Source organism: Schistocerca piceifrons, unplaced genomic scaffold, assembly GCF_021461385.2.
Source record: "Schistocerca piceifrons isolate TAMUIC-IGC-003096 unplaced genomic scaffold, iqSchPice1.1 HiC_scaffold_661, whole genome shotgun sequence".
NCBI classification, from domain to species: domain Eukaryota; kingdom Metazoa; phylum Arthropoda; class Insecta; order Orthoptera; family Acrididae; genus Schistocerca; species Schistocerca piceifrons.
Genome location: NW_025728906.1, coordinates 22170 through 48354, shown reverse-complemented (window position 1 = coordinate 48354; position 26185 = coordinate 22170). Strand labels below are relative to the sequence as shown.

General features: G+C 51.6%; 53 non-coding genes across 53 annotated transcripts; 17 read left to right on the top strand and 36 right to left on the bottom strand.

Moving 5' to 3' along the window:
• Positions 1 to 705: 705 nt before the first annotated feature.
• On the bottom strand, positions 706 to 778 carry Trnav-aac. Its single transcript has one exon. It is a non-coding gene; the product is annotated as a tRNA-Val (tRNA).
• A 158-nt stretch (positions 779 to 936) lies between these two features.
• On the bottom strand, positions 937 to 1009 carry Trnav-cac. The gene has a single exon. It is a non-coding gene; the product is annotated as a tRNA-Val (tRNA).
• Positions 1010 to 1388: 379 nt separating this feature from the next.
• On the top strand, positions 1389 to 1462 carry Trnap-agg. The gene has a single exon. It is a non-coding gene; the product is annotated as a tRNA-Pro (tRNA).
• A 723-nt stretch (positions 1463 to 2185) lies between these two features.
• Trnav-aac lies at positions 2186 to 2258 on the bottom strand. Its single transcript has one exon. It is a non-coding gene; the product is annotated as a tRNA-Val (tRNA).
• A 158-nt stretch (positions 2259 to 2416) lies between these two features.
• Trnav-cac lies at positions 2417 to 2489 on the bottom strand. The gene has a single exon. It is a non-coding gene; the product is annotated as a tRNA-Val (tRNA).
• A 377-nt stretch (positions 2490 to 2866) lies between these two features.
• On the top strand, positions 2867 to 2940 carry Trnap-agg. The gene has a single exon. It is a non-coding gene; the product is annotated as a tRNA-Pro (tRNA).
• A 723-nt stretch (positions 2941 to 3663) lies between these two features.
• Positions 3664 to 3736, bottom strand: Trnav-aac. Its single transcript has one exon. It is a non-coding gene; the product is annotated as a tRNA-Val (tRNA).
• Positions 3737 to 3894: 158 nt separating this feature from the next.
• Positions 3895 to 3967, bottom strand: Trnav-cac. The gene has a single exon. It is a non-coding gene; the product is annotated as a tRNA-Val (tRNA).
• A 379-nt stretch (positions 3968 to 4346) lies between these two features.
• On the top strand, positions 4347 to 4420 carry Trnap-agg. Its single transcript has one exon. It is a non-coding gene; the product is annotated as a tRNA-Pro (tRNA).
• A 723-nt stretch (positions 4421 to 5143) lies between these two features.
• Positions 5144 to 5216, bottom strand: Trnav-aac. The gene has a single exon. It is a non-coding gene; the product is annotated as a tRNA-Val (tRNA).
• Positions 5217 to 5374: 158 nt separating this feature from the next.
• On the bottom strand, positions 5375 to 5447 carry Trnav-cac. Its single transcript has one exon. It is a non-coding gene; the product is annotated as a tRNA-Val (tRNA).
• A 379-nt stretch (positions 5448 to 5826) lies between these two features.
• Trnap-agg lies at positions 5827 to 5900 on the top strand. Its single transcript has one exon. It is a non-coding gene; the product is annotated as a tRNA-Pro (tRNA).
• Positions 5901 to 6622: 722 nt separating this feature from the next.
• Positions 6623 to 6695, bottom strand: Trnav-aac. Its single transcript has one exon. It is a non-coding gene; the product is annotated as a tRNA-Val (tRNA).
• A 159-nt stretch (positions 6696 to 6854) lies between these two features.
• On the bottom strand, positions 6855 to 6927 carry Trnav-cac. The gene has a single exon. It is a non-coding gene; the product is annotated as a tRNA-Val (tRNA).
• Positions 6928 to 7306: 379 nt separating this feature from the next.
• Trnap-agg lies at positions 7307 to 7391 on the top strand. Its single transcript has one exon. It is a non-coding gene; the product is annotated as a tRNA-Pro (tRNA).
• Positions 7392 to 8109: 718 nt separating this feature from the next.
• On the bottom strand, positions 8110 to 8182 carry Trnav-aac. The gene has a single exon. It is a non-coding gene; the product is annotated as a tRNA-Val (tRNA).
• A 158-nt stretch (positions 8183 to 8340) lies between these two features.
• Positions 8341 to 8413, bottom strand: Trnav-cac. The gene has a single exon. It is a non-coding gene; the product is annotated as a tRNA-Val (tRNA).
• Positions 8414 to 8793: 380 nt separating this feature from the next.
• On the top strand, positions 8794 to 8867 carry Trnap-agg. The gene has a single exon. It is a non-coding gene; the product is annotated as a tRNA-Pro (tRNA).
• Positions 8868 to 9586: 719 nt separating this feature from the next.
• Trnav-aac lies at positions 9587 to 9659 on the bottom strand. The gene has a single exon. It is a non-coding gene; the product is annotated as a tRNA-Val (tRNA).
• Positions 9660 to 9817: 158 nt separating this feature from the next.
• On the bottom strand, positions 9818 to 9890 carry Trnav-cac. Its single transcript has one exon. It is a non-coding gene; the product is annotated as a tRNA-Val (tRNA).
• A 379-nt stretch (positions 9891 to 10269) lies between these two features.
• Trnap-agg lies at positions 10270 to 10343 on the top strand. Its single transcript has one exon. It is a non-coding gene; the product is annotated as a tRNA-Pro (tRNA).
• Positions 10344 to 11063: 720 nt separating this feature from the next.
• Positions 11064 to 11136, bottom strand: Trnav-aac. Its single transcript has one exon. It is a non-coding gene; the product is annotated as a tRNA-Val (tRNA).
• A 158-nt stretch (positions 11137 to 11294) lies between these two features.
• Positions 11295 to 11366, bottom strand: Trnav-cac. The gene has a single exon. It is a non-coding gene; the product is annotated as a tRNA-Val (tRNA).
• Positions 11367 to 11747: 381 nt separating this feature from the next.
• Positions 11748 to 11821, top strand: Trnap-agg. The gene has a single exon. It is a non-coding gene; the product is annotated as a tRNA-Pro (tRNA).
• A 724-nt stretch (positions 11822 to 12545) lies between these two features.
• Positions 12546 to 12618, bottom strand: Trnav-aac. The gene has a single exon. It is a non-coding gene; the product is annotated as a tRNA-Val (tRNA).
• A 158-nt stretch (positions 12619 to 12776) lies between these two features.
• Positions 12777 to 12849, bottom strand: Trnav-cac. Its single transcript has one exon. It is a non-coding gene; the product is annotated as a tRNA-Val (tRNA).
• A 378-nt stretch (positions 12850 to 13227) lies between these two features.
• On the top strand, positions 13228 to 13301 carry Trnap-agg. The gene has a single exon. It is a non-coding gene; the product is annotated as a tRNA-Pro (tRNA).
• Positions 13302 to 14021: 720 nt separating this feature from the next.
• Positions 14022 to 14094, bottom strand: Trnav-aac. Its single transcript has one exon. It is a non-coding gene; the product is annotated as a tRNA-Val (tRNA).
• A 158-nt stretch (positions 14095 to 14252) lies between these two features.
• Trnav-cac lies at positions 14253 to 14325 on the bottom strand. The gene has a single exon. It is a non-coding gene; the product is annotated as a tRNA-Val (tRNA).
• A 379-nt stretch (positions 14326 to 14704) lies between these two features.
• Positions 14705 to 14778, top strand: Trnap-agg. The gene has a single exon. It is a non-coding gene; the product is annotated as a tRNA-Pro (tRNA).
• A 719-nt stretch (positions 14779 to 15497) lies between these two features.
• Trnav-aac lies at positions 15498 to 15570 on the bottom strand. The gene has a single exon. It is a non-coding gene; the product is annotated as a tRNA-Val (tRNA).
• A 158-nt stretch (positions 15571 to 15728) lies between these two features.
• Positions 15729 to 15800, bottom strand: Trnav-cac. The gene has a single exon. It is a non-coding gene; the product is annotated as a tRNA-Val (tRNA).
• A 380-nt stretch (positions 15801 to 16180) lies between these two features.
• On the top strand, positions 16181 to 16254 carry Trnap-agg. The gene has a single exon. It is a non-coding gene; the product is annotated as a tRNA-Pro (tRNA).
• A 718-nt stretch (positions 16255 to 16972) lies between these two features.
• Positions 16973 to 17045, bottom strand: Trnav-aac. Its single transcript has one exon. It is a non-coding gene; the product is annotated as a tRNA-Val (tRNA).
• Positions 17046 to 17203: 158 nt separating this feature from the next.
• Trnav-cac lies at positions 17204 to 17276 on the bottom strand. The gene has a single exon. It is a non-coding gene; the product is annotated as a tRNA-Val (tRNA).
• Positions 17277 to 17656: 380 nt separating this feature from the next.
• On the top strand, positions 17657 to 17730 carry Trnap-agg. The gene has a single exon. It is a non-coding gene; the product is annotated as a tRNA-Pro (tRNA).
• Positions 17731 to 18453: 723 nt separating this feature from the next.
• Trnav-aac lies at positions 18454 to 18526 on the bottom strand. The gene has a single exon. It is a non-coding gene; the product is annotated as a tRNA-Val (tRNA).
• Positions 18527 to 18684: 158 nt separating this feature from the next.
• Trnav-cac lies at positions 18685 to 18757 on the bottom strand. The gene has a single exon. It is a non-coding gene; the product is annotated as a tRNA-Val (tRNA).
• Positions 18758 to 19136: 379 nt separating this feature from the next.
• Trnap-agg lies at positions 19137 to 19210 on the top strand. Its single transcript has one exon. It is a non-coding gene; the product is annotated as a tRNA-Pro (tRNA).
• Positions 19211 to 19932: 722 nt separating this feature from the next.
• Trnav-aac lies at positions 19933 to 20004 on the bottom strand. The gene has a single exon. It is a non-coding gene; the product is annotated as a tRNA-Val (tRNA).
• Positions 20005 to 20162: 158 nt separating this feature from the next.
• On the bottom strand, positions 20163 to 20235 carry Trnav-cac. Its single transcript has one exon. It is a non-coding gene; the product is annotated as a tRNA-Val (tRNA).
• Positions 20236 to 20614: 379 nt separating this feature from the next.
• On the top strand, positions 20615 to 20688 carry Trnap-agg. Its single transcript has one exon. It is a non-coding gene; the product is annotated as a tRNA-Pro (tRNA).
• A 720-nt stretch (positions 20689 to 21408) lies between these two features.
• Positions 21409 to 21481, bottom strand: Trnav-aac. The gene has a single exon. It is a non-coding gene; the product is annotated as a tRNA-Val (tRNA).
• A 157-nt stretch (positions 21482 to 21638) lies between these two features.
• Trnav-cac lies at positions 21639 to 21711 on the bottom strand. Its single transcript has one exon. It is a non-coding gene; the product is annotated as a tRNA-Val (tRNA).
• A 379-nt stretch (positions 21712 to 22090) lies between these two features.
• Positions 22091 to 22164, top strand: Trnap-agg. The gene has a single exon. It is a non-coding gene; the product is annotated as a tRNA-Pro (tRNA).
• A 726-nt stretch (positions 22165 to 22890) lies between these two features.
• Positions 22891 to 22963, bottom strand: Trnav-aac. The gene has a single exon. It is a non-coding gene; the product is annotated as a tRNA-Val (tRNA).
• A 158-nt stretch (positions 22964 to 23121) lies between these two features.
• On the bottom strand, positions 23122 to 23194 carry Trnav-cac. Its single transcript has one exon. It is a non-coding gene; the product is annotated as a tRNA-Val (tRNA).
• A 379-nt stretch (positions 23195 to 23573) lies between these two features.
• On the top strand, positions 23574 to 23647 carry Trnap-agg. The gene has a single exon. It is a non-coding gene; the product is annotated as a tRNA-Pro (tRNA).
• A 723-nt stretch (positions 23648 to 24370) lies between these two features.
• Positions 24371 to 24443, bottom strand: Trnav-aac. The gene has a single exon. It is a non-coding gene; the product is annotated as a tRNA-Val (tRNA).
• A 158-nt stretch (positions 24444 to 24601) lies between these two features.
• On the bottom strand, positions 24602 to 24674 carry Trnav-cac. The gene has a single exon. It is a non-coding gene; the product is annotated as a tRNA-Val (tRNA).
• Positions 24675 to 25058: 384 nt separating this feature from the next.
• Trnap-agg lies at positions 25059 to 25132 on the top strand. Its single transcript has one exon. It is a non-coding gene; the product is annotated as a tRNA-Pro (tRNA).
• Positions 25133 to 25853: 721 nt separating this feature from the next.
• On the bottom strand, positions 25854 to 25926 carry Trnav-aac. The gene has a single exon. It is a non-coding gene; the product is annotated as a tRNA-Val (tRNA).
• A 158-nt stretch (positions 25927 to 26084) lies between these two features.
• On the bottom strand, positions 26085 to 26157 carry Trnav-cac. The gene has a single exon. It is a non-coding gene; the product is annotated as a tRNA-Val (tRNA).
• Positions 26158 to 26185: the final 28 nt, after the last annotated feature.

The window sequence follows — 26185 nt, the reverse complement described above, 5'->3', positions numbered from 1 at the left end:
ATCGCACGTCAGTGGCTGAGTCAGCGCAAAAAGCTCGCCGTCAATATCAAATGAACTTCTTATTCGATGTGAGCAATTGACACTCTGGTCCGACGCGTTAAAAAAAAAAATAAAAAAAAAAAAGTGGCTAGGGTACCTGGCTCTCACCCAGGAGGCGCGGGTTCGATTCCCGGTACCGGAAATGCGCATTTTGTTGCTCCTCTTATGCGACTTGGCCCGACTTAGCTCGACTGACGCTACGCTGACGCTTGCAGAAAACTACGTTAAGTACGATTCGTGGTAACAAGTGACGGCGAGAGCGATGCGACACCTGTCCACCTCTTATCGAGGCACCTAACTGTGGTCAACAAAGCTGGAGGACTGCAAGACATTGCCACGGGGGTTGAATGCAGCTAACCACACTGCTTAGTGTCCTAACAGTGGAGACAGGTTCAAAAAAAAAAAAAAAAAAAATGGGTATAATTCCTGCTTAGGGTGCAGGAGGTCCCGGGTTCAAATCCCGGACGAGCCAACGCGTTTTGTGCAAACTGATCGCACGTCAGTGGCTGAGTCAGCGCAAAAAGCTCGCCGTCAATATCAAACGAATTTCTTATTCGACGTGAGCAATTGACACTCTGGTCCGACGCGTGAAGGCGATTACGAAGGTTTCGGGTACAGGTGGTAGCAGATGCATGTTAGTAAGTCTTGCTTAAAGTGATGAAAAAGTGTTTCCGCCCGGGATCGAACCGGGGACCTTCTGCGTGTTAGGCAGACGTGATAACCGCTACACCACGGAAACTGCTTGTGTGCACCGTACTGCACAGACAACTTGTAGTGATGTTGCCATCGTAACTAAAAAATTCAATAAATGTGGTACTTGCAAAACGAAGGGACGTGCGGCAGATCCACACACGAAGTGGCTCATTGGAGGACAATACGACATAGGCAGGAAAATACTGTTCCCGCCCGGGATCGAACCGGGGACCTTCTGCGTGTGAAGCAGACGTGATAACCGCTACACTACGGAAACGACGGACACGACGAGTCCATCCTTTTTCACTCAAACTTGCCTCAGCCTTTCTATCGTCGGCGAATGCACACACGACAGATCTTTTGTCAGCCTGGAACCCATCACAGCCGAGGGCTCAAGAAGTCTTCGGGGTGCTCGAGAGGGTGTCTGCCGTAGCACCCCTAACGAGATAGCGGCGTTTCGCGCAGTCGTTATTGCGAGTCATATCAGCAAAGCAATCACTTTCTCAGCAGCAAGCAGTGCGAGCCCAGCGGCAGCTCTACATGAAGGTACCGACAGCCCAGGAAGGCCGCCCCCATCCCGCCAGCGTACACGAGACTTCCAGGGCACCCTGGACGACATCGAGGGATTGGAATAATTGGCAATCACCGTGTCACAGCGCTCGTTGGTCTAGGGGTATGATTCCTGCTTAGGGTGCAGGAGGTCCCGGGTTCAAATCCCGGACGAGCCCTAGCGTTTTGTGCAAACTGATCGCACGTCAGTGGCTGAGTCAGCGCAAAAAGCTCGCCGTCAATATCAAATGAACTTCTTATTCGATGTGAGCAATTGACACTCTGGTCCGACGCGTTAAAAAAAAAAATAAAAAAAAACAAAGTGGCTAGGGTACCTGGCTCTCACCCAGGAGGCGCGGGTTCGATTCCCGGTACCGGAAATGCGCATTTTGTTGCTCCTCTTATGCGACTTGGCCCGACTTAGCTCGACTGACGCTACGCTGACGCTTGCAGAAAACTACGTTAAGTACGATTCGTGGTAACAAGTGACGGCGAGAGCGATGCGACACCTGTCCACCTCTTATCGAGGCACCTAACTGTGGTCAACAAAGCTGGAGGACTGCAAGACATTGCCACGGGGGTTGAATGCAGCTAACCACACTGCTTAGTGTCCTAACAGTGGAGACAGGTTCAAAAAAAAAAAAAAAAAAAATGGGTATAATTCCTGCTTAGGGTGCAGGAGGTCCCGGGTTCAAATCCCGGACGAGCCAACGCGTTTTGTGCAAACTGATCGCACGTCAGTGGCTGAGTCAGCGCAAAAAGCTCGCCGTCAATATCAAACGAATTTCTTATTCGACGTGAGCAATTGACACTCTGGTCCGACGCGTGAAGGCGATTACGAAGGTTTCGGGTACAGGTGGTAGCAGATGCATGTTAGTAAGTCTTGCTTAAAGTGATGAAAAAGTGTTTCCGCCCGGGATCGAACCGGGGACCTTCTGCGTGTTAGGCAGACGTGATAACCGCTACACCACGGAAACTGCTTGTGTGCACCGTACTGCACAGACAACTTGTAGTGATGTTGCCATCGTAACTAAAAAATTCAATAAATGTGGTACTTGCAAAACGAAGGGACGTGCGGCAGATCCACACACGAAGTGGCTCATTGGAGGACAATACGACATAGGCAGGAAAATACTGTTCCCGCCCGGGATCGAACCGGGGACCTTCTGCGTGTGAAGCAGACGTGATAACCGCTACACTACGGAAACGACGGACACGACGAGTCCATCCTTTTTCACTCAAACTTGCCTCAGCCTTTCTATCGTCGGCGAATGCACACACGACAGATCTTTTGTCAGCCTGGAACCCATCACAGCCGAGGGCTCAAGAAGTCTTCGGGGTGCTCGAGAGGGTGTCTGCCGTAGCACCCCTAACGAGATAGCGGCGTTTCGCGCAGTCGTTATTGCGAGTCATATCAGCAAAGCAATCACTTTCTCAGCAGCAAGCAGTGCGAGCAGCGGCAGCTCTACATGAAGGTACCGACAGCCCAGGAAGGCCGCCCCCATCCCGCCAGCGTACACGAGACTTCCAGGGCACCCTGGACGACATCGAGGGATTGGAATAATTGGCAATCACCGTGTCACAGCGCTCGTTGGTCTAGGGGTATGATTCCTGCTTAGGGTGCAGGAGGTCCCGGGTTCAAATCCCGGACGAGCCCTAGCGTTTTGTGCAAACTGATCGCACGTCAGTGGCTGAGTCAGCGCAAAAAGCTCGCCGTCAATATCAAATGAACTTCTTATTCGATGTGAGCAATTGACACTCTGGTCCGACGCGTTAAAAAAAAAAATAAAAAAAAACAAAGTGGCTAGGGTACCTGGCTCTCACCCAGGAGGCGCGGGTTCGATTCCCGGTACCGGAAATGCGCATTTTGTTGCTCCTCTTATGCGACTTGGCCCGACTTAGCTCGACTGACGCTACGCTGACGCTTGCAGAAAACTACGTTAAGTACGATTCGTGGTAACAAGTGACGGCGAGAGCGATGCGACACCTGTCCACCTCTTATCGAGGCACCTAACTGTGGTCAACAAAGCTGGAGGACTGCAAGACATTGCCACGGGGGTTGAATGCAGCTAACCACACTGCTTAGTGTCCTAACAGTGGAGACAGGTTCAAAAAAAAAAAAAAAAAAAATGGGTATAATTCCTGCTTAGGGTGCAGGAGGTCCCGGGTTCAAATCCCGGACGAGCCAACGCGTTTTGTGCAAACTGATCGCACGTCAGTGGCTGAGTCAGCGCAAAAAGCTCGCCGTCAATATCAAACGAATTTCTTATTCGACGTGAGCAATTGACACTCTGGTCCGACGCGTGAAGGCGATTACGAAGGTTTCGGGTACAGGTGGTAGCAGATGCATGTTAGTAAGTCTTGCTTAAAGTGATGAAAAAGTGTTTCCGCCCGGGATCGAACCGGGGACCTTCTGCGTGTTAGGCAGACGTGATAACCGCTACACCACGGAAACTGCTTGTGTGCACCGTACTGCACAGACAACTTGTAGTGATGTTGCCATCGTAACTAAAAAATTCAATAAATGTGGTACTTGCAAAACGAAGGGACGTGCGGCAGATCCACACACGAAGTGGCTCATTGGAGGACAATACGACATAGGCAGGAAAATACTGTTCCCGCCCGGGATCGAACCGGGGACCTTCTGCGTGTGAAGCAGACGTGATAACCGCTACACTACGGAAACGACGGACACGACGAGTCCATCCTTTTTCACTCAAACTTGCCTCAGCCTTTCTATCGTCGGCGAATGCACACACGACAGATCTTTTGTCAGCCTGGAACCCATCACAGCCGAGGGCTCAAGAAGTCTTCGGGGTGCTCGAGAGGGTGTCTGCCGTAGCACCCCTAACGAGATAGCGGCGTTTCGCGCAGTCGTTATTGCGAGTCATATCAGCAAAGCAATCACTTTCTCAGCAGCAAGCAGTGCGAGCCCAGCGGCAGCTCTACATGAAGGTACCGACAGCCCAGGAAGGCCGCCCCCATCCCGCCAGCGTACACGAGACTTCCAGGGCACCCTGGACGACATCGAGGGATTGGAATAATTGGCAATCACCGTGTCACAGCGCTCGTTGGTCTAGGGGTATGATTCCTGCTTAGGGTGCAGGAGGTCCCGGGTTCAAATCCCGGACGAGCCCTAGCGTTTTGTGCAAACTGATCGCACGTCAGTGGCTGAGTCAGCGCAAAAAGCTCGCCGTCAATATCAAATGAACTTCTTATTCGATGTGAGCAATTGACACTCTGGTCCGACGCGTTAAAAAAAAAAATAAAAAAAAACAAAGTGGCTAGGGTACCTGGCTCTCACCCAGGAGGCGCGGGTTCGATTCCCGGTACCGGAAATGCGCATTTTGTTGCTCCTCTTATGCGACTTGGCCCGACTTAGCTCGACTGACGCTACGCTGACGCTTGCAGAAAACTACGTTAAGTACGATTCGTGGTAACAAGTGACGGCGAGAGCGATGCGACACCTGTCCACCTCTTATCGAGGCACCTAACTGTGGTCAACAAAGCTGGAGGACTGCAAGACATTGCCACGGGGGTTGAATGCAGCTAACCACACTGCTTAGTGTCCTAACAGTGGAGACAGGTTCAAAAAAAAAAAAAAAAAAAATGGGTATAATTCCTGCTTAGGGTGCAGGAGGTCCCGGGTTCAAATCCCGGACGAGCCAACGCGTTTTGTGCAAACTGATCGCACGTCAGTGGCTGAGTCAGCGCAAAAAGCTCGCCGTCAATATCAAACGAATTTCTTATTCGACGTGAGCAATTGACACTCTGGTCCGACGCGTGAAGGCGATTACGAAGGTTTCGGGTACAGGTGGTAGCAGATGCATGTTAGTAAGTCTTGCTTAAAGTGATGAAAAAGTGTTTCCGCCCGGGATCGAACCGGGGACCTTCTGCGTGTTAGGCAGACGTGATAACCGCTACACCACGGAAACTGCTTGTGTGCACCGTACTGCACAGACAACTTGTAGTGATGTTGCCATCGTAACTAAAAAATTCAATAAATGTGGTACTTGCAAAACGAAGGGACGTGCGGCAGATCCACACACGAAGTGGCTCATTGGAGGACAATACGACATAGGCAGGAAAATACTGTTCCCGCCCGGGATCGAACCGGGGACCTTCTGCGTGTGAAGCAGACGTGATAACCGCTACACTACGGAAACGACGGACACGACGAGTCCATCCTTTTTCACTCAAACTTGCCTCAGCCTTTCTATCGTCGGCGAATGCACACACGACAGATCTTTTGTCAGCCTGGAACCCATCACAGCCGAGGGCTCAAGAAGTCTTCGGGGTGCTCGAGAGGGTGTCTGCCGTAGCACCCCTAACGAGATAGCGGCGTTTCGCGCAGTCGTTATTGCGAGTCATATCAGCAAAGCAATCACTTTCTCAGCAGCAAGCAGTGCGAGCCCAGCGGCAGCTCTACATGAAGGTACCGACAGCCCAGGAAGGCCGCCCCCATCCCGCCAGCGTACACGAGACTTCCAGGGCACCCTGGACGACATCGAGGGATTGGAATAATTGGCAATCACCGTGTCACAGCGCTCGTTGGTCTAGGGGTATGATTCCTGCTTAGGGTGCAGGAGGTCCCGGGTTCAAATCCCGGACGAGCCCTAGCGTTTTGTGCAAACTGATCGCACGTCAGTGGCTGAGTCAGCGCAAAAAGCTCGCCGTCAATATCAAATGAACTTCTTATTCGATGTGAGCAATTGACACTCTGGTCCGACGCGTTAAAAAAAAAAATAAAAAAAAAAAAGTGGCTAGGGTACCTGGCTCTCACCCAGGAGGCGCGGGTTCGATTCCCGGTACCGGAAATGCGCATTTTGTTGCTCCTCTTATGCGACTTGGCCCGACTTAGCTCGACTGACGCTACGCTGACGCTTGCAGAAAACTACGTTAAGTACGATTCGTGGTAACAAGTGACGGCGAGAGCGATGCGACACCTGTCCACCTCTTATCGAGGCACCTAACTGTGGTCAACAAAGCTGGAGGACTGCAAGACATTGCCACGGGGGTTGAATGCAGCTAACCACACTGCTTAGTGTCCTAACAGTGGAGACAGGTTCAAAAAAAAAAAAAAAAAAAATGGGTATAATTCCTGCTTAGGGTGCAGGAGGTCCCGGGTTCAAATCCCGGACGAGCCAACGCGTTTTGTGCAAACTGATCGCACGTCAGTGGCTGAGTCAGCGCAAAAAGCTCGCCGTCAATATCAAACGAATTTCTTATTCGACGTGAGCAATTGACACTCTGGTCCGACGCGTGAAGGCGATTACGAAGGTTTCGGGTACAGGTGGTAGCAGATGCATGTTAGTAAGTCTTGCTTAAAGTGATGAAAAAGTGTTTCCGCCCGGGATCGAACCGGGGACCTTCTGCGTGTTAGGCAGACGTGATAACCGCTACACCACGGAAACTGCTTGTGTGCACCGTACTGCACAGACAACTTGTAGTGATGTTGCCATCGTAACTAAAAAATTCAATAAATGTAGGTACTTGCAAAACGAAGGGACGTGCGGCAGATCCACACACGAAGTGGCTCATTGGAGGACAATACGACATAGGCAGGAAAATACTGTTCCCGCCCGGGATCGAACCGGGGACCTTCTGCGTGTGAAGCAGACGTGATAACCGCTACACTACGGAAACGACGGACACGACGAGTCCATCCTTTTTCACTCAAACTTGCCTCAGCCTTTCTATCGTCGGCGAATGCACACACGACAGATCTTTTGTCAGCCTGGAACCCATCACAGCCGAGGGCTCAAGAAGTCTTCGGGGTGCTCGAGAGGGTGTCTGCCGTAGCACCCCTAACGAGATAGCGGCGTTTCGCGCAGTCGTTATTGCGAGTCATATCAGCAAAGCAATCACTTTCTCAGCAGCAAGCAGTGCGAGCCCAGCGGCAGCTCTACATGAAGGTACCGACAGCCCAGGAAGGCCGCCCCCATCCCGCCAGCGTACACGAGACTTCCAGGGCACCCTGGACGACATCGAGGGATTGGAATAATTGGCAATCACCGTGTCACAGCGCTCGTTGGTCTAGGGGTATGATTCCTGCTTAGGGTGCAGGAGGTCCCCAGGAGGTCCCGGGTTCAAATCCCGGACGAGCCCTAGCGTTTTGTGCAAACTGATCGCACGTCAGTGGCTGAGTCAGCGCAAAAAGCTCGCCGTCAATATCAAATGAACTTCTTATTCGATGTGAGCAATTGACACTCTGGTCCGACGCGTTAAAAAAAAAATAAAAAAAAAAGTGGCTAGGGTACCTGGCTCTCACCCAGGAGGCGCGGGTTCGATTCCCGGTACCGGAAATGCGCATTTTGTTGCTCCTCTTATGCGACTTGGCCCGACTTAGCTCGACTGACGCTACGCTGACGCTTGCAGAAAACTACGTTAAGTACGATTCGTGGTAACAAGTGACGGCGAGAGCGATGCGACACCTGTCCACCTCTTATCGAGGCACCTAACTGTGGTCAACAAAGCTGGAGGACTGCAAGACATTGCCACGGGGGTTGAATGCAGCTAACCACACTGCTTAGTGTCCTAACAGTGGAGACAGGTTCAAAAAAAAAAAAAAAAAATGGGTATAATTCCTGCTTAGGGTGCAGGAGGTCCCGGGTTCAAATCCCGGACGAGCCAACGCGTTTTGTGCAAACTGATCGCACGTCAGTGGCTGAGTCAGCGCAAAAAAGCTCGCCGTCAATATCAAACGAATTTCTTATTCGACGTGAGCAATTGACACTCTGGTCCGACGCGTGAAGGCGATTACGAAGGTTTCGGGTACAGGTGGTAGCAGATGCATGTTAGTAAGTCTTGCTTAAAGTGATGAAAAAGTGTTTCCGCCCGGGATCGAACCGGGGACCTTCTGCGTGTTAGGCAGACGTGATTACCGCTACACCACGGAAACTGCTTGTGTGCACCGTACTGCACAGACAACTTGTAGTGATGTTGCCATCGTAACTAAAAAATTCAATAAATGTGGTACTTGCAAAACGAAGGGACGTGCGGCAGATCCACACACGAAGTGGCTCATTGGAGGACAATACGACATAGGCAGGAAAATACTGTTCCCGCCCGGGATCGAACCGGGGACCTTCTGCGTGTGAAGCAGACGTGATAACCGCTACACTACGGAAACGACGGACACGACGAGTCCATCCTTTTTCACTCAAACTTGCCTCAGCCTTTCTATCGTCGGCGAATGCACACACGACAGATCTTTTGTCAGCCTGGAACCCATCACAGCCGAGGGCTCAAGAAGTCTTCGGGGTGCTCGAGAGGGTGTCTGCCGTAGCACCCCTAACGAGATAGCGGCGTTTCGCGCAGTCGTTATTGCGAGTCATATCAGCAAAGCAATCACTTTCTCAGCAAGCAAGCAGTGCGAGCCCAGCGGCAGCTCTACATGAAGGTACCGACAGCCCAGGAAGGCCGCCCCCATCCCGCCAGCGTACACGAGACTTCCAGGGCACCCTGGACGACATCGAGGGATTGGAATAATTGGCAATCACCGTGTCACAGCGCTCGTTGGTCTAGGGGTATGATTCCTGCTTAGGGTGCAGGAGGTCCCGGGTTCAAATCCCGGACGAGCCCTAGCGTTTTGTGCAAACTGATCGCACGTCAGTGGCTGAGTCAGCGCAAAAAGCTCGCCGTCAATATCAAATGAACTTCTTATTCGATGTGAGCAATTGACACTCTGGTCCGACGCGTTAAAAAAAAAATAAAAAAAAAAAGTGGCTAGGGTACCTGGCTCTCACCCAGGAGGCGCGGGTTCGATTCCTGGTACCGGAAATGCGCATTTTGTTGCTCCTCTTATGCGACTTGGCCCGACTTAGCTCGACTGACGCTACGCTGACGCTTGCAGAAAACTACGTTAAGTACGATTCGTGGTAACAAGTGACGGCGAGAGCGATGCGACACCTGTCCACCTCTTATCGAGGCACCTAACTGTGGTCAACAAAGCTGGAGGACTGCAAGACATTGCCACGGGGGTTGAATGCAGCTAACCACACTGCTTAGTGTCCTAACAGTGGAGACAGGTTCAAAAAAAAAAAAAAAAAAATGGGTATAATTCCTGCTTAGGGTGCAGGAGGTCCCGGGTTCAAATCCCGGACGAGCCAACGCGTTTTGTGCAAACTGATCGCACGTCAGTGGCTGAGTCAGCGCAAAAAGCTCGCCGTCAATATCAAACGAATTTCTTATTCGACGTGAGCAATTGACACTCTGGTCCGACGCGTGAAGGCGATTACGAAGGTTTCGGGTACAGGTGGTAGCAGATGCATGTTAGTAAGTCTTGCTTAAAGTGATGAAAAAGTGTTTCCGCCCGGGATCGAACCGGGGACCTTCTGCGTGTTAGGCAGACGTGATAACCGCTACACCACGGAAACTGCTTGTGTGCACCGTACTGCACAGACAACTTGTAGTGATGTTGCCATCGTAACTAAAAAATTCAATAAATGTGGTACTTGCAAAACGAAGGGACGTGCGGCAGATCCACACACGAAGTGGCTCATTGGAGGACAATACGACATAGGCAGGAAAATACTGTTCCCGCCCGGGATCGAACCGGGGACCTTCTGCGTGTGAAGCAGACGTGATAACCGCTACACTACGGAAACGACGGACACGACGAGTCCATCCTTTTTCACTCAAACTTGCCTCAGCCTTTCTATCGTCGGCGAATGCACACACGACAGATCTTTTGTCAGCCTGGAACCCATCACAGCCGAGGGCTCAAGAAGTCTTCGGGGTGCTCGAGAGGGTGTCTGCCGTAGCACCCCTAACGAGATAGCGGCGTTTCGCGCAGTCGTTATTGCGAGTCATATCAGCAAAGCAATCACTTTCTCAGCAGCAAGCAGTGCGAGCCCAGCGGCAGCTCTACATGAAGGTACCGACAGCCCAGGAAGGCCGCCCCCATCCCGCCAGCGTACACGAGACTTCCAGGGCACCCTGGACGACATCGAGGGATTGGAATAATTGGCAATCACCGTGTCACAGCGCTCGTTGGTCTAGGGGTATGATTCCTGCTTAGGGTGCAGGAGGTCCCGGGTTCAAATCCCGGACGAGCCCTAGCGTTTTGTGCAAACTGATCGCACGTCAGTGGCTGAGTCAGCGCAAAAGCTCGCCGTCAATATCAAATGAACTTCTTATTCGATGTGAGCAATTGACACTCTGGTCCGACGCGTTAAAAAAAAAAATAAAAAAAAAAAAGTGGCTAGGGTACCTGGCTCTCACCCAGGAGGCGCGGGTTCGATTCCCGGTACCGGAAATGCGCATTTTGTTGCTCCTCTTATGCGACTTGGCCCGACTTAGCTCGACTGACGCTACGCTGACGCTTGCAGAAAACTACGTTAAGTACGATTCGTGGTAACAAGTGACGGCGAGAGCGATGCGACACCTGTCCACCTCTTATCGAGGCACCTAACTGTGGTCAACAAGCTGGAGGACTGCAAGGACATTGCCACGGGGGTTGAATGCAGCTAACCACACTGCTTAGTGTCCTAACAGTGGAGACAGGTTCAAAAAAAAAAAAAAAAAAATGGGTATAATTCTGCTTAGGGTGCAGGAGGTCCCGGGTTCAAATCCCGGGACGAGCCAACGCGTTTTGTGCAAACTGATCGCACGTCAGTGGCTGAGTCAGCGCAAAAAGCTCGCCGTCAATATCAAACGAATTTCTTATTCGACGTGAGCAATTGACACTCTGGTCCGACGCGTGAAGGCGATTACGAAGGTTTCGGGTACAGGTGGTAGCAGATGCATGTTAGTAAGTCTTGCTTAAAGTGATGAAAAAGTGTTTCCGCCCGGGATCGAACCGGGGACCTTCTGCGTGTTAGGCAGACGTGATAACCGCTACACCACGGAAACTGCTTGTGTGCACCGTACTGCACAGACAACTTGTAGTGATGTTGCCATCGTAACTAAAAAATTCAATAAATGTGGTACTTGCAAAACGAAGGGACGTGCGGCAGATCCACACACGAAGTGGCTCATTGGAGGACAATACGACATAGGCAGGAAAATACTGTTCCCGCCCGGATCGAACCGGGGACCTTCTGCGTGTGAAGCAGACGTGATAACCGCTACACTACGGAAACGACGGACACGACGAGTCCATCCTTTTTCACTCAAACTTGCCTCAGCCTTTCTATCGTCGGCGAATGCACACACGACAGATCTTTTGTCAGCCTGGAAACCCATCACAGCCGAGGGGCTCAAGAAGTCTTCGGGGTGCTCGAGAGGGTGTCTGCCGTAGCACCCCTAACGAGATAGCGGCGTTTCGCGCAGTCGTTATTGCGAGTCATATCAGCAAAGCAATCACTTTCTCAGCAGCAAGCAGTGCGAGCCCAGCGGCAGCTCTACATGAAGGTACCGACAGCCCAGGAAGGCCGCCCCCATCCCGCCAGCGTACACGAGACTTCCAGGGCACCCTGGACGACATCGAGGGATTGGAATAATTGGCAATCACCGTGTCACAGCGCTCGTTGGTCTAGGGGTATGATTCCTGCTTAGGGTGCAGGAGGTCCCGGGTTCAAATCCCGGACGAGCCCTAGCGTTTTGTGCAAACTGATCGCACGTCAGTGGCTGAGTCAGCGCAAAAAGCTCGCCGTCAATATCAAATGAACTTCTTATTCGATGTGAGCAATTGACACTCTGGTCCGACGCGTTAAAAAAAAAAAATAAAAAAAAACAAAGTGGCTAGGGTACCTGGCTCTCACCAGGAGGCGCGGGTTCGATTCCCGGTACCGGAAATGCGCATTTTGTTGCTCCTCTTATGCGACTTGGCCCGACTTAGCTCGACTGACGCTACGCTGACGCTTGCAGAAAACTACGTTAAGTACGATTCGTGGTAACAAGTGACGGCGAGAGCGATGCGACACCTGTCCACCTCTTATCGAGGCACCTAACTGTGGTCAACAAAGCTGGAGGACTGCAAGACATTGCCACGGGGGTTGAATGCAGCTAACCACACTGCTTAGTGTCCTAACAGTGGAGACAGGTTCAAAAAAAAAAAAAAAAAAAAATGGGTATAATTCCTGCTTAGGGTGCAGGAGGTCCCGGGTTCAAATCCCGGACGAGCCAACGCGTTTTGTGCAAACTGATCGCACGTCAGTGGCTGAGTCAGCGCAAAAAGCTCGCCGTCAATATCAAACGAATTTCTTATTCGACGTGAGCAATTGACACTCTGGTCCGACGCGTGAAGGCGATTACGAAGGTTTCGGGTACAGGTGGTAGCAGATGCATGTTAGTAAGTCTTGCTTAAAGTGATGAAAAAGTGTTTCCGCCCGGGATCGAACCGGGGACCTTCTGCGTGTTAGGCAGACGTGATTACCGCTACACCACGGAAACTGCTTGTGTGCACCGTACTGCACAGACAACTTGTAGTGATGTTGCCATCGTAACTAAAAAATTCAATAAATGTGGTACTTGCAAAACGAAGGGACGTGCGGCAGATCCACACACGAAGTGGCTCATTGGAGGACAATACGACATAGGCAGGAAAATACTGTTCCCGCCCGGGATCGAACCGGGGACCTTCTGCGTGTGAAGCAGACGTGATAACCGCTACACTACGGAAACGACGGACACGACGAGTCCATCCTTTTTCACTCAAACTTGCCTCAGCCTTTCTATCGTCGGCGAATGCACACACGACAGATCTTTTGTCAGCCTGGAACCCATCACAGCCGAGGGCTCAAGAAGTCTTCGGGGTGCTCGAGAGGGTGTCTGCCGTAGCACCCCTAACGAGATAGCGGCGTTTCGCGCAGTCGTTATTGCGAGTCATATCAGCAAAGCAATCACTTTCTCAGCAGCAAGCAGTGCGAGCCCAGCGCAGCTCTACATGAAGGTACCGACAGCCCAGGAAGGCCGCCCCCATCCCGCCAGCGTACACGAGACTTCCAGGGCACCCTGGACGACATCGAGGGATTGGAATAATTGGCAATCACCGTGTCACAGCGCTCGTTGGTCTAGGGGTATGATTCCTGCTTAGGGTGCAGGAGGTCCCGGGTTCAAATCCCGGACGAGCCCTAGCGTTTTGTGCAAACTGATCGCACGTCAGTGGCTGAGTCAGCGCAAAAAGCTCGCCGTCAATATCAAAATGAACTTCTATTCGATGTGAGCAATTGACACTCTGGTCCGACGCGTTAAAAAAAAAAATAAAAAAAAAAAAGTGGCTAGGGTACCTGGCTCTCACCCAGGAGGCGCGGGTTCGATTCCCGGTACCGGAAATGCGCATTTTGTTGCTCCTCTTATGCGACTTGGCCCGACTTAGCTCGACTGACGCTACGCTGACGCTTGCAGAAAACTACGTTAAGTACGATTCGTGGTAACAAGTGACGGCGAGAGCGATGCGACACCTGTCCACCTCTTATCGAGGCACCTAACTGTGGTCAACAAAGCTGGAGGACTGCAAGACATTGCCACGGGGGTTGAATGCAGCTAACCACACTGCTTAGTGTCCTAACAGTGGAGACAGGTTCAAAAAAAAAAAAAAAAAATGGGTATAATTCCTGCTTAGGGTGCAGGAGGTCCCGGGTTCAAATCCCGGACGAGCCAACGCGTTTTGTGCAAACTGATCGCACGTCAGTGGCTGAGTCAGCGCAAAAAGCTCGCCGTCAATATCAAACGAATTTCTTATTCGACGTGAGCAATTGACACTCTGGTCCGACGCGTGAAGGCGATTACGAAGGTTTCGGGTACAGGTGGTAGCAGATGCATGTTAGTAAGTCTTGCTTAAAGTGATGAAAAAGTGTTTCCGCCCGGGATCGAACCGGGGACCTTCTGCGTGTTAGGCAGACGTGATAACCGCTACACCACGGAAACTGCTTGTGTGCACCGTACTGCACAGACAACTTGTAGTGATGTTGCCATCGTAACTAAAAAATTCAATAAATGTGGTACTTGCAAAACGAAGGGACGTGCGGCAGATCCACACACGAAGTGGCTCATTGGAGGACAATACGACATAGGCAGGAAAATACTGTTCCCGCCCGGGATCGAACCGGGGACCTTCTGCGTGTGAAGCAGACGTGATAACCGCTACACTACGGAAACGACGGACACGACGAGTCCATCCTTTTTCACTCAAACTTGCCTCAGCCTTTCTATCGTCGGCGAATGCACACACGACAGATCTTTTGTCAGCCTGGAACCCATCACAGCCGAGGGCTCAAGAAGTCTTCGGGGTGCTCGAGAGGGTGTCTGCCGTAGCACCCCTAACGAGATAGCGGCGTTTCGCGCAGTCGTTATTGCGAGTCATATCAGCAAAGCAATCACTTTCTCAGCAGCAAGCAGTGCGAGCCCAGCGGCAGCTCTACATGAAGGTACCGACAGCCCAGGAAGGCCGCCCCCATCCCGCCAGCGTACACGAGACTTCCAGGGCACCCTGGACGACATCGAGGGATTGGAATAATTGGCAATCACCGTGTCACAGCGCTCGTTGGTCTAGGGGTATGATTCCTGCTTAGGGTGCAGGAGGTCCCGGGTTCAAATCCCGGACGAGCCCTAGCGTTTTGTGCAAACTGATCGCACGTCAGTGGCTGAGTCAGCGCAAAAAGCTCGCCGTCAATATCAAATGAACTTCTTATTCGATGTGAGCAATTGGACACTCTGGTCCGACGCGTTAAAAAAAAAAAATAAAAAAAAAAGTGGCTAGGGTACCTGGCTCTCACCCAGGAGGCGCGGGTTCGATTCCCGGTACCGGAAATGCGCATTTTGTTGCTCCTCTTATGCGACTTGGCCCGACTTAGCTCGACTGACGCTACGCTGACGCTTGCAGAAAACTACGTTAAGTACGATTCGTGGTAACAAGTGACGGCGAGAGCGATGCGACACCTGTCCACCTCTTATCGAGGCACCTAACTGTGGTCAACAAAGCTGGAGGACTGCAAGACATTGCCACGGGGGTTGAATGCAGCTAACCACACTGCTTAGTGTCCTAACAGTGGAGACAGGTTCAAAAAAAAAAAAAAAAAATGGGTATAATTCCTGCTTAGGGTGCAGGAGGTCCCGGGTTCAAATCCCGGACGAGCCAACGCGTTTTGTGCAAACTGATCGCACGTCAGTGGCTGAGTCAGCGCAAAAAGCTCGCCGTCAATATCAAACGAATTTCTTATTCGACGTGAGCAATTGACACTCTGGTCCGACGCGTGAAGGCGATTACGAAGGTTTCGGGTACAGGTGGTAGCAGATGCATGTTAGTAAGTCTTGCTTAAAGTGATGAAAAGTGTTTCCGCCCGGGATCGAACCGGGGACCTTCTGCGTGTTAGGCAGACGTGATAACCGCTACACCACGGAAACTGCTTGTGTGCACCGTACTGCACAGACAACTTGTAGTGATGTTGCCATCGTAACTAAAAAATTCAATAAATGTGGTACTTGCAAAACGAAGGGACGTGCGGCAGATCCACACACGAAGTGGCTCATTGGAGGACAATACGACATAGGCAGGAAAATACTGTTCCCGCCCGGATCGAACCGGGGACCTTCTGCGTGTGAAGCAGACGTGATAACCGCTACACTACGGAAACGACGGACACGACGAGTCCATCCTTTTTCACTCAAACTTGCCTCAGCCTTTCTATCGTCGGCGAATGCACACACGACAGATCTTTTGTCAGCCTGGAACCCATCACAGCCGAGGGCTCAAGAAGTCTTCGGGGGTGCTCGAGAGGGTGTCTGCCGTAGCACCCCTAACGAGATAGCGGCGTTTCGCGCAGTCGTTATTGCGAGTCATATCAGCAAAGCAATCACTTTCTCAGCAGCAAGCAGTGCGAGCCCAGCGGCAGCTCTACATGAAGGTACCGACAGCCCAGGAAGGCCGCCCCCATCCCGCCAGCGTACACGAGACTTCCAGGGCACCCTGGACGACATCGAGGGATTGGAATAATTGGCAATCACCGTGTCACAGCGCTCGTTGGTCTAGGGGTATGATTCCTGCTTAGGGTGCAGGAGGTCCCGGGTTCAAATCCCGGACGAGCCCTAGCGTTTTGTGCAAACTGATCGCACGTCAGTGGCTGAGTCAGCGCAAAAAGCTCGCCGTCAATATCAAATGAACTTCTTATTCGATGTGAGCAATTGACACTCTGGTCCGACGCGTTAAAAAAAAAATAAAAAAAAAAAGTGGCTAGGGTACCTGGCTCTCACCCAGGAGGCGCGGGTTCGATTCCCGGTACCGGAAATGCGCATTTTGTTGCTCCTCTTATGCGACTTGGCCCGACTTAGCTCGACTGACGCTACGCTGACGCTTGCAGAAAACTACGTTAAGTACGATTCGTGGTAACAAGTGACGGCGAGAGCGATGCGACACCTGTCCACCTCTTATCGAGGCACCTAACTGTGGTCAACAAAGCTGGAGGACTGCAAGACATTGCCACGGGGGTTGAATGCAGCTAACCACACTGCTAGTGTCCTAACAGTGGAGACAGGTTCAAAAAAAAAAAAAAAAAATGGGTATAATTCCTGCTTAGGGTGCAGGAGGTCCCGGGTTCAAATCCCGGACGAGCCAACGCGTTTTGTGCAAACTGATCGCACGTCAGTGGCTGAGTCAGCGCAAAAAGCTCGCCGTCAATATCAAACGAATTTCTTATTCGACGTGAGCAATTGACACTCTGGTCCGACGCGTGAAGGCGATTACGAAGGTTTCGGGTACAGGTGGTAGCAGATGCATGTTAGTAAGTCTTGCTTAAAGTGATGAAAAAGGTGTTTCCGCCCGGGATCGAACCGGGGACCTTCTGCGTGTTAGGCAGACGTGATAACCGCTACACCACGGAAACTGCTTGTGTGCACCGTACTGCACAGACAACTTGTAGTGATGTTGCCATCGTAACTAAAAATTCAATAAATGTGGTACTTGCAAAACGAAGGGACGTGCGGCAGATCCACACACGAAGTGGCTCATTGGAGGGACAATACGACATAGGCAGGAAAATACTGTTCCCGCCCGGGATCGAACCGGGGACCTTCTGCGTGTGAAGCAGACGTGATAACCGCTACACTACGGAAACGACGGACACGACGAGTCCATCCTTTTTCACTCAAACTTGCCTCAGCCTTTCTATCGTCGGCGAATGCACACACGACAGATCTTTTGTCAGCCTGGAACCCATCACAGCCGAGGGCTCAAGAAGTCTTCGGGGTGCTCGAGAGGGTGTCTGCCGTAGCACCCCTAACGAGATAGCGGCGTTTCGCGCAGTCGTTATTGCGAGTCATATCAGCAAAGCAATCACTTTCTCAGCAGCAAGCAGTGCGAGCCCAGCGGCAGCTCTACATGAAGGTACCGACAGCCCAGGAAGGCCGCCCCCCATCCCGCCAGCGTACACGAGACTTCCAGGGCACCCTGGACGACATCGAGGGATTGGAATAATTGGCAATCACCGTGTCACAGCGCTCGTTGGTCTAGGGGTATGATTCCTGCTTAGGGTGCAGGAGGTCCCGGGTTCAAATCCCGGACGAGCCCTAGCGTTTTGTGCAAACTGATCGCACGTCAGTGGCTGAGTCAGCGCAAAAAGCTCGCCGTCAATATCAAATGAACTTCTTATTCGATGTGAGCAATTGACACTCTGGTCCGACGCGTTAAAAAAAAAAATAAAAAAAAACAAAGTGGCTAGGGTACCTGGCTCTCACCCAGGAGGCGCGGGTTCGATTCCCGGTACCGGAAATGCGCATTTTGTTGCTCCTCTTATGCGACTTGGCCCGACTTAGCTCGACTGACGCTACGCTGACGCTTGCAGAAAACTACGTTAAGTACGATTCGTGGTAACAAGTGACGCGAGAGCGATGCGACACCTGTCCACCTCTTATCGAGGCACCTAACTGTGGTCAACAAAGCTGGAGGACTGCAAGACATTGCCACGGGGGTTGAATGCAGCTAACCACACTGCTTAGTGTCCTAACAGTGGAGACAGGTTCAAAAAAAAAAAAAAAAAAAAATGGGTATAATTCCTGCTTAGGGTGCAGGAGGTCCCGGGTTCAAATCCCGGACGAGCCAACGCGTTTTGTGCAAACTGATCGCACGTCAGTGGCTGAGTCAGCGCAAAAAGCTCGCCGTCAATATCAAACGAATTTCTTATTCGACGTGAGCAATTGACACTCTGGTCCGACGCGTGAAGGCGATTACGAAGGTTTCGGGTACAGGTGGTAGCAGATGCATGTTAGTAAGTCTTGCTTAAAGTGATGAAAAAGTGTTTCCGCCCGGGATCGAACCGGGGACCTTCTGCGTGTTAGGCAGACGTGATTACCGCTACACCACGGAAACTGCTTGTGTGCACCGTACTGCACAGACAACTTGTAGTGATGTTGCCATCGTAACTAAAAAATTCAATAAATGTGGTACTTGCAAAACGAAGGGACGTGCGGCAGATCCACACACGAAGTGGCTCATTGGAGGACAATACGACATAGGCAGGAAAATACTGTTCCCGCCCGGGATCGAACCGGGGACCTTCTGCGTGTGAAGCAGACGTGATAACCGCTACACTACGGAAACGACGGACACGACGAGTCCATCCTTTTTCACTCAAACTTGCCTCAGCCTTTCTATCGTCGGCGAATGCACACACGACAGATCTTTTGTCAGCCTGGAACCCATCACAGCCGAGGGCTCAAGAAGTCTTCGGGGTGCTCGAGAGGGTGTCTGCCGTAGCACCCCTAACGAGATAGCGGCGTTTCGCGCAGTCGTTATTGCGAGTCATATCAGCAAAGCAATCACTTTCTCAGCAGCAAGCAGTGCGAGCCCAGCGGCAGCTCTACATGAAGGTACCGACAGCCCAGGAAGGCCGCCCCCATCCCGCCAGCGTACACGAGACTTCCAGGGCACCCTGGACGACATCGAGGGATTGGAATAATTGGCAATCACCGTGTCACAGCGCTCGTTGGTCTAGGGGTATGATTCCTGCTTAGGGTGCAGGAGGTCCCGGGTTCAAATCCCGGACGAGCCCTAGCGTTTTGTGCAAACTGATCGCACGTCAGTGGCTGAGTCAGCGCAAAAAGCTCGCCGTCAATATCAAATGAACTTCTTATTCGATGTGAGCAATTGACACTCTGGTCCGACGCGTTAAAAAAAAAAATAAAAAAAACAAAGTGGCTAGGGTACCTGGCTCTCACCCAGGAGGCGCGGGTTCGATTCCCGGTACGGAAATGCGCATTTTGTTGCTCCTCTTATGCGACTTGGCCCGACTTAGCTCGACTGACGCTACGCTGACGCTTGCAGAAAACTACGTTAAGTACGATTCGTGGTAACAAGTGACGGCGAGAGCGATGCGACACCTGTCCACCTCTTATCGAGGCACCTAACTGTGGTCAACAAAGCTGGAGGACTGCAAGACATTGCCACGGGGGTTGAATGCAGCTAACCACACTGCTTAGTGTCCTAACAGTGGAGACAGGTTCAAAAAAAAAAAAAAAAAAAAAATGGGTATAATTCCTGCTTAGGGTGCAGGAGGTCCCGGGTTCAAATCCCGGACGAGCCAACGCGTTTTGTGCAAACTGATCGCACGTCAGTGGCTGAGTCAGCGCAAAAAGCTCGCCGTCAATATCAAACGAATTTCTTATTCGACGTGAGCAATTGACACTCTGGTCGACGCGTGAAGGCGATTACGAAGGTTTCGGGTACAGGTGGTAGCAGATGCATGTTAGTAAGTCTTGCTTAAAGTGATGAAAAAGTGTTTCCGCCGGGATCGAACCGGGGACCTTCTGCGTGTTAGGCAGACGTGATTACCGCTACACCACGGAAACTGCTTGTGTGCACCGTACTGCACAGACAACTTGTAGTGATGTTGCCATCGTAACTAAAAAATTCAATAAATGTGGTACTTGCAAAACGAAGGGACGTGCGGCAGATCCACACACGAAGTGGCTCATTGGAGGACAATACGACATAGGCAGGAAAATACTGTTCCCGCCCGGGATCGAACCGGGGACCTTCTGCGTGTGAAGCAGACGTGATAACCGCTACACTACGGAAACGACGGACACGACGAGTCCATCCTTTTTCACTCAAACTTGCCTCAGCCTTTCTATCGTCGGCGAATGCACACACGACAGATCTTTTGTCAGCCTGGAACCCATCACAGCCGAGGGCTCAAGAAGTCTTCGGGGTGCTCGAGAGGGTGTCTGCCGTAGCACCCCTAACGAGATAGCGGCGTTTCGCGCAGTCGTTATTGCGAGTCATATCAGCAAAGCAATCACTTTCTCAGCAGCAAGCAGTGCGAGCCCAGCGGCAGCTCTACATGAAGGTACCGACAGCCCAGGAAGGCCGCCCCCATCCCGCCAGCGTACACGAGACTTCCAGGGCACCCTGGACGACATCGAGGGATTGGAATAATTGGCAATCACCGTGTCACAGCGCTCGTTGGTCTAGGGGTATGATTCCTGCTTAGGGTGCAGGAGGTCCCGGGTTCAAATCCCGGACGAGCCCTAGCGTTTTGTGCAAACTGATCGCACGTCAGTGGCTGAGTCAGCGCAAAAAGCTCGCCGTCAATATCAAATGAACTTCTTATTCGATGTGAGCAATTGACACTCTGGTCCGACGCGTTAAAAAAAAAAAATAAAAAAAAAAAGTGGCTAGGGTACCTGGCTCTCACCCAGGAGGCGCGGGTTCGATTCCCGGTACCGGAAATGCGCATTTTGTTGCTCCTCTTATGCGACTTGGCCCGACTTAGCTCGACTGACGCTACGCTGACGCTTGCAGAAAACTACGTTAAGTACGATTCGTGGTAACAAGTGACGGCGAGAGCGATGCGACACCTGTCCACCTCTTATCGAGGCACCTAACTGTGGTCAACAAAGCTGGAGGACTGCAAGACATTGCCACGGGGGTTGAATGCAGCTAACCACACTGCTTAGTGTCCTAACAGTGGAGACAGGTTCAAAAAAAAAAAAAAAAAATGGGTATAATTCCTGCTTAGGGTGCAGGAGGTCCCGGGTTCAAATCCCGGACGAGCCAACGCGTTTTGTGCAAACTGATCGCACGTCAGTGGCTGAGTCAGCGCAAAAAGCTCGCCGTCAATATCAAACGAATTTCTTATTCGACGTGAGCAATTGACACTCTGGTCCGACGCGTGAAGGCGATTACGAAGGTTTCGGGTACAGGTGGTAGCAGATGCATGTTAGTAAGTCTTGCTTAAAGTGATGAAAAAGTGTTTCCGCCCGGGATCGAACCGGGGACCTTCTGCGTGTTAGGCAGACGTGATAACCGCTACACCACGGAAACTGCTTGTGTGCACCGTACTGCACAGACAACTTGTAGTGATGTTGCCATCGTAACTAAAAATTCAATAAATGTGGTACTTGCAAAACGAAGGGACGTGCGGCAGATCCACACACGAAGTGGCTCATTGGAGGACAATACGACATAGGCAGGAAAATACTGTTCCCGCCCGGGATCGAACCGGGGACCTTCTGCGTGTGAAGCAGACGTGATAACCGCTACACTACGGAAACGACGGACACGACGAGTCCATCCTTTTTCACTCAAACTTGCCTCAGCCTTTCTATCGTCGGCGAATGCACACACGACAGATCTTTTGTCAGCCTGGAACCCATCACAGCCGAGGGCTCAAGAAGTCTTCGGGGTGCTCGAGAGGGTGTCTGCCGTAGCACCCCTAACGAGATAGCGGCGTTTCGCGCAGTCGTTATTGCGAGTCATATCAGCAAAGCAATCACTTTCTCAGCAGCAAGCAGTGCGAGCCCAGCGGCAGCTCTACATGAAGGTACCGACAGCCCAGGAAGGCCGCCCCCATCCCGCCAGCGTACACGAGACTTCCAGGGCACCCTGGACGACATCGAGGGATTGGAATAATTGGCAATCACCGTGTCACAGCGCTCGTTGGTCTAGGGGTATGATTCCTGCTTAGGGTGCAGGAGGTCCCGGGTTCAAATCCCGGACGAGCCCTAGCGTTTTGTGCAAACTGATCGCACGTCAGTGGCTGAGTCAGCGCAAAAAGCTCGCCGTCAATATCAAATGAACTTCTTATTCGATGTGAGCAATTGACACTCTGGTCCGACGCGTTAAAAAAAAAAATAAAAAAAAACAAAGTGGCTAGGGTACCTGGCTCTCACCCAGGAGGCGCGGGTTCGATTCCCGGTACCGGAAATGCGCATTTTGTTGCTCCTCTTATGCGACTTGGCCCGACTTAGCTCGACTGACGCTACGCTGACGCTTGCAGAAAACTACGTTAAGTACGATTCGTGGTAACAAGTGACGGCGAGAGCGATGCGACACCTGTCCACCTCTTATCGAGGCACCTAACTGTGGTCAACAAAGCTGGAGGACTGCAAGACATTGCCACGGGGGTTGAATGCAGCTAACCACACTGCTTAGTGTCCTAACAGTGGAGACAGGTTCAAAAAAAAAAAAAAAAAAAAAATGGGTATAATTCCTGCTTAGGGTGCAGGAGGTCCCGGGTTCAAATCCCGGACGAGCCAACGCGTTTTGTGCAAACTGATCGCACGTCAGTGGCTGAGTCAGCGCAAAAAGCTCGCCGTCAATATCAAACGAATTTCTTATTCGACAGTGAGCAATTGACACTCTGGTCCGACGCGTGAAGGCGATTACGAAGGTTTCGGGTACAGGTGGTAGCAGATGCATGTTAGTAAGTCTTGCTTAAAGTGATGAAAAAGTGTTTCCGCCCGGGATCGAACCGGGGACCTTCTGCGTGTTAGGCAGACGTGATAACCGCTACACCACGGAAACTGCTTGTGTGCACCGTACTGCACAGACAACTTGTAGTGATGTTGCCATCGTAACTAAAAAATTCAATAAATGTGGTACTTGCAAAACGAAGGGACGTGCGGCAGATCCACACACGAAGTGGCTCATTGGAGGACAATACGACATAGGCAGGAAAATACTGTTCCCGCCCGGGATCGAACCGGGGACCTTCTGCGTGTGAAGCAGACGTGATAACCGCTACACTACGGAAACGACGGACACGACGAGTCCATCCTTTTTCACTCAAACTTGCCTCAGCCTTTCTATCGTCGGCGAATGCACACACGACAGATCTTTTGTCAGCCTGGAACCCATCACAGCCGAGGGCTCAAGAAGTCTTCGGGGTGCTCGAGAGGGTGTCTGCCGTAGCACCCCTAACGAGATAGCGGCGTTTCGCGCAGTCGTTATTGCGAGTCATATCAGCAAAGCAATCACTTTCTCAGCAGCAAGCAGTGCGAGCCCAGCGGCAGCTCTACATGAAGGTACCGACAGCCCAGGAAGGCCGCCCCCATCCCGCCAGCGTACACGAGACTTCCAGGGCACCCTGGACGACATCGAGGGATTGGAATAATTGGCAATCACCGTGTCACAGCGCTCGTTGGTCTAGGGGTATGATTCCTGCTTAGGGTGCAGGAGGTCCCGGGTTCAAATCCCGGACGAGCCCTAGCGTTTTGTGCAAACTGATCGCACGTCAGTGGCTGAGTCAGCGCAAAAAGCTCGCCGTCAATATCAAATGAACTTCTTATTCGATGTGAGCAATTGACACTCTGGTCCGACGCGTTAAAAAAAAAAATAAAAAAAAACAAAGTGGCTAGGGTACCTGGCTCTCACCCAGGAGGCGCGGGTTCGATTCCCGGTACCGGAAATGCGCATTTTGTTGCTCCTCTTATGCGACTTGGCCCGACTTAGCTCGACTGACGCTACGCTGACGCTTGCAGAAAACTACGTTAAGTACGATTCGTGGTAACAAGTGACGGCGAGAGCGATGCGACACCTGTCCACCTCTTATCGAGGCACCTAACTGTGGTCAACAAAGCTGGAGGACTGCAAGACATTGCCACGGGGGTTGAATGCAGCTAACCACACTGCTTAGTGTCCTAACAGTGGAGACAGGTTCAAAAAAAAAAAAAAAAAAAATGGGTATAATTCCTGCTTAGGGTGCAGGAGGTCCCGGGTTCAAATCCCGGACGAGCCAACGCGTTTTGTGCAAACTGATCGCACGTCAGTGGCTGAGTCAGCGCAAAAAGCTCGCCGTCAATATCAAACGAATTTCTTATTCGACGTGAGCAATTGACACTCTGGTCCGACGCGTGAAGGCGATTACGAAGGTTTCGGGTACAGGTGGTAGCAGATGCATGTTAGTAAGTCTTGCTTAAAGTGATGAAAAAGTGTTTCCGCCCGGGATCGAACCGGGGACCTTCTGCGTGTTAGGCAGACGTGATAACCGCTACACCACGGAAACTGCTTGTGTGCACCGTACTGCACAGACAACTTGTAGTGATGTTGCCATCGTAACTAAAAAATTCAATAAATGTGGTACTTGCAAAACGAAGGGACGTGCGGCAGATCCACACACGAAGTGGCTCATTGGAGGACAATACGACATAGGCAGGAAAATACTGTTCCCGCCCGGGATCGAACCGGGGACCTTCTGCGTGTGAAGCAGACGTGATAACCGCTACACTACGGAAACGACGGACACGACGAGTCAGTCCATCCTTTTTCACTCAAACTTGCCTCAGCCTTTCTATCGTCGGCGAATGCACACACGACAGATCTTTTGTCAGCCTGGAACCGCATCACAGCCGAGGGCTCAAGAAGTCTTCGGGGTGCTCGAGAGGGTGTCTGCCGTAGCACCCCTAACGAGATAGCGGCGTTTCGCGCAGTCGTTATTGCGAGTCATATCAGCAAAGCAATCACTTTCTCAGCAGCAAGCAGTGCGAGCCCAGCGGCAGCTCTACATGAAGGTACCGACAGCCCAGGAAGGCCGCCCCCATCCCGCCAGCGTACACGAGACTTCCAGGGCACCCTGGACGACATCGAGGGATTGGAATAATTGGCAATCACCGTGTCACAGCGCTCGTTGGTCTAGGGGTATGATTCCTGCTTAGGGTGCAGGAGGTCCCGGGTTCAAATCCCGGACGAGCCCTAGCGTTTTGTGCAAACTGATCGCACGTCAGTGGCTGAGTCAGCGCAAAAAGCTCGCCGTCAATATCAAATGAACTTCTTATTCGATGTGAGCAATTGACACTCTGGTCCGACGCGTTAAAAAAAAAAATAAAAAAAAAAAGTGGCTAGGGTACCTGGCTCTCACCCAGGAGGCGCGGGTTCGATTCCCGGTACCGGAAATGCGCATTTTGTTGCTCCTCTTATGCGACTTGGCCCGACTTAGCTCGACTGACGCTACGCTGACGCTTGCAGAAAACTACGTTAAGTACGATTCGTGGTAACAAGTGACGGCGAGAGCGATGCGACACCTGTCCACCTCTTATCGAGGCACCTAACTGTGGTCAACAAAGCTGGAGGACTGCAAGACATTGCCACGGGGGTTGAATGCAGCTAACCACACTGCTTAGTGTCCTAACAGTGGAGACAGGTTCAAAAAAAAAAAAAAAAAAAATGGGTATAATTCCTGCTTAGGGTGCAGGAGGTCCCGGGTTCAAATCCCGGACGAGCCAACGCGTTTTGTGCAAACTGATCGCACGTCAGTGGCTGAGTCAGCGCAAAAAGCTCGCCGTCAATATCAAACGAATTTCTTATTCGACGTGAGCAATTGACACTCTGGTCCGACGCGTGAAGGCGATTACGAAGGTTTCGGGTACAGGTGGTAGCAGATGCATGTTAGTAAGTCTTGCTTAAAGTGATGAAAAAGTGTTTCCGCCCGGGATCGAACCGGGGACCTTCTGCGTGTTAGGCAGACGTGATAACCGCTACACCACGGAAACTGCTTGTGTGCACCGTACTGCACAGACAACTTGTAGTGATGTTGCCATCGTAACTAAAAAATTCAATAAATGTGGTACTTGCAAAACGAAGGGACGTGCGGCAGATCCACACACGAAGTGGCTCATTGGAGGACAATACGACATAGGCAGGAAAATACTGTTCCCGCCCGGGATCGAACCGGGGACCTTCTGCGTGTGAAGCAGACGTGATAACCGCTACACTACGGAAACGACGGACACGACGAGTCCATCCTTTTTC